The sequence below is a fragment of the Ctenocephalides felis genome, unplaced genomic scaffold (assembly GCF_003426905.1).
Source record: "Ctenocephalides felis isolate EL2017-DRISC unplaced genomic scaffold, ASM342690v1 CF-g0.4_SCAFFOLD_01604, whole genome shotgun sequence".
Classification (NCBI taxonomy): domain Eukaryota; kingdom Metazoa; phylum Arthropoda; class Insecta; order Siphonaptera; family Pulicidae; genus Ctenocephalides; species Ctenocephalides felis.
Genome location: NW_020537758.1, coordinates 19,708,501 through 19,712,221, shown reverse-complemented (window position 1 = coordinate 19,712,221; position 3,721 = coordinate 19,708,501).

Below are 3,721 nucleotides of genomic sequence, written 5' to 3'. Positions count from 1 at the left end.
ATGCCTTTGAGCGTCAAACCATTTCTGCATTATGTATCCGCTTTTGGTAACGTGCACATTTTGGACATTGACTATTTGCCACAAATAGTTAATTAGTGTGTTGCTCGTATTAGTGATATTTCAAACCGTATTATTATGTAATTTTCCATTGCGTTACATGTTCGGCGTTTCGAAGCTTGTATTTTATTGGATGCATCAGTACTTCTGCCTAATTGTATTATTTGTCATGTTGATTTTTGGATAATTACACTGGCCATTTATATTTATCTCGCTGACAATTTGGTTGTGATTTTATTATATGATTATTTGATATTTAGTTACATCGTTTGTTACGTCTCTTGCTATGTAGTATTTATAAATACTGTACTAATATACGCAGTAAAATATAGTTTAGAGCAATAAAGTTAATTTTATTTTATTGCGTTTATTTTTTAGATATAATTGTTCGTCTTTGCTACTTAAGAGCATTTATCAGTTTAATATTTATTTGATTTTTTTCTAAAATTTAAATGTAGCGTTTACGAGAAAAGGCTATTCTCTTCAGCGTACCGTATATATATATAAATTAATGTAAATCTTTTTTTTTAAAAATAGTTCGGTTTAAGTTTTTTAATTATTGATGATTCAACTCCCAAATGATTTTTAAATATTTGATAAAATTATTCATTCATCACCAATAAACACATGATTGAGTTAATCATGCTACATTAATTTTTAGTGCTGATCTTTCTGTATAATGATAAACTTCTATAGACTTGAGTAATGTTGAATCATTACATATGTTTTTCTAGAATTATTGCAAGTCATTTGCAATGATTTGTTAAACGTCTAATCTGAAAGGGTTGATGAATAAGGATTTTTCGATAAAATAAAAGATGAATTTTTGATTATGAATGATTATTTTGAATGGAAGATGATGAGTTGATATTTTCGAAAATTAAGAAGACTTTAGATTAAAACGTTTTAGGAAATGAATTGAGTTTAGAACGATTTTGAATCAAAAACTTCGAAAATTATCAGTTGGTAATAGTTGCTTTATTCGATTTTAGTCCTGAATTCGATGAACATTCAAAAACATTAAGGCTTACTACGAAGATTAGTTTAGAATAATTTATTAGATTTTGGAATATTCAGCCGCGCATAAGCATTATTATGAAATATTAATATTAACACTTTTTGAGAAGTTGTGCAACTTTCCTTCAGACTAAATGTTAATTACGTTTACTTAATATAGTGAATAATATGTTTTGCAGTTCAAATAAACAGAAGAATGATTTTTTTTTTAATTTAGTAAATATACGTCGCGTAAAAAACATTCTGTAAATTATTCTAATCTGTTATATAGCAGTTTTTTTCTTTTCAATTCAATAGTCCATTATTCACTCACAGCAGCTCAAAAGCTTATTGTTCAAAAGCGTTTAAAGTTTTGCAAAAGCGCTCATTCTCAATTAATGATATGCGAATTTATTCATTAAATTAATTAATGAAATTGATACAACGCATCTAGTTCAAATTCGTTGATGTTTAAATTATTTAAACGCCAGTGAACAGTATGAAACAGGTCGGCTCAGTTCAAAGCTAGGTTGAAATTAAAAATGCATTACTGTATATAATATTATATATATATATATATATATTATGTATATTATATATATATAATATATATTAATATATATAGATATATATATATGTATATATATATGTTTCAAGTTATAACACTGTTTGTGATTTATATATGATAAAAAATAGGTTGTATATGAACCATATAACATTTGGTTATTATATATAATAATTGATAACTATTAATGTGTGTACTAAAATTTACATAGCTGTGAATGATTAGAGTGCCAACGTAACATGAACTGCGCCTTCTTTTCTTCCTACTTAATGCATTTTTCATTTAGATTACATAATAAATAAAAGCTACACAAACTTATCATGTAAATGATTCTAATTATCGTTCATAATAATTCATTTTGACCATAGTTTTATTTTTTAATATTCACATATTATAATTTACATGTATGAAATTAGTATCACGTTACACCTATTTGATTATTTACGCTCTCAAAATAGCATCATTTCACTCGCCTGATAAGGGCTTAGGCTGGACAGAATAGCCTACCTTGCCCTTACATACCTTTTTTTTAAAAATAATCGACAATCACATATATAAATTTTAACCTTATCGTAGTTACAAATTTATTTTAATGCTTATTATACATCTTGCTCATAAAAGTGAACCTTATTTTCGGCTCGTCTGACAGGTACTTGTGCAAGTTCAAATGCTCTGGCAATCTGATTTTTGAACATCTCAATAAATAATTGAAATTGTATACAAATTTGAAGCTTACAGGCATAAGTTCAATTTTTGAGCTTTTCTTTGCATTTTCAAACTCCTGGGCGATCATTAGGGTTTGTCGGTTTCCAAAAACCAGTTTTTAGTTAAAAAAGTCGGTTTTCACTGTATAAATGGAAAATGACAAATATAGCCAAATATCAAAGATAGATGAAAGCGTTTTGATTCTTGAAATCATATCGGTTCAATAGCATTTGATATCTTATCAGTCTGCAATGGTTTCCAGAAAGGTTTTGTCTATATTAATTAATCAGTATGACTTCTTGAAGAAGTAACTTTCTCTACTCAAACTTAAAAAAAGAGTTTTAAACCCTAGAAGTCACAAATTAAAGAACTTAGAATTATTATATCAGACATTAAAAACAATTAAGCATAATTTGGTCGCAAGTATTAGAGTAATTTCTATTTCAGGAAATTTTGTGAGTAAACAAAGGACACATCTATGTAGCAATTCGATAGCCGTTCTCAGTTTTTTTGAAATTATGTTTTATTAAAAAAAAAAACAATTAGAATGTTTAAAATTAATTAATTAAATTGCACGGAACAAACAATACCCGAGTTTAGTTTTAATTGTTTAGCTAAATTGATATTAACAAGTATGTATCAACATATATCTAATATTTTTTAATTTTTTTTTTTATTTAATGATTTTTTTCACTTTCATAAAACTATTTTCATTCTTATATGTGAAAATAATGCATGAATAGCGAATAATTATTTCCATAGTTATTTAAGCAAGATAAGCCATTATTTTTTAGTTCGACTAATTAAAATTAAAATAATTTTGTTTACTATCTCTAAAATTAAACAATAAATAAATTCAGTCAAATGCTGCTCTAAATTACACTAAATTTGCGGATATATTACAGAATATTCGAGCAAAAATGTATTTTTTATATAAAATTCGAAAACCGGTTAAAACCGTTTTTTAGTCAAATTAAAATTCGAAAACCGGTTTTCTGGAATGTCGTTTGTGTATAAACCCTAGCGACATGATGTGCAAGACTGAAACTTGCGAGATGATGGTTTTCGTACTTACATTAGCACGCTACGAATCACCAGTACAAAAAATTTTAGCCTTACAGGAACACTATTATTCAAAAGGTTCAGTAGCTTATTAATATCTGTTAAATAAGTTTTTATATTCATATTGTTATTAAAAAAAAGTTGTTATATTCACAATAGGTATTGAAAAATGTGATCAACATCTAAGAAAATGATTAATTACTTTGCTTCAATTAAAAAAAATTGACGAGATTTATGAAAAATATAATTCTTCTTATGAATAGTAGTTGCTTTTCCGTATGAAATGAAAAGTATATCCGGCATATTTCTTTACTCATAGTTCCAATCCAATTTCAG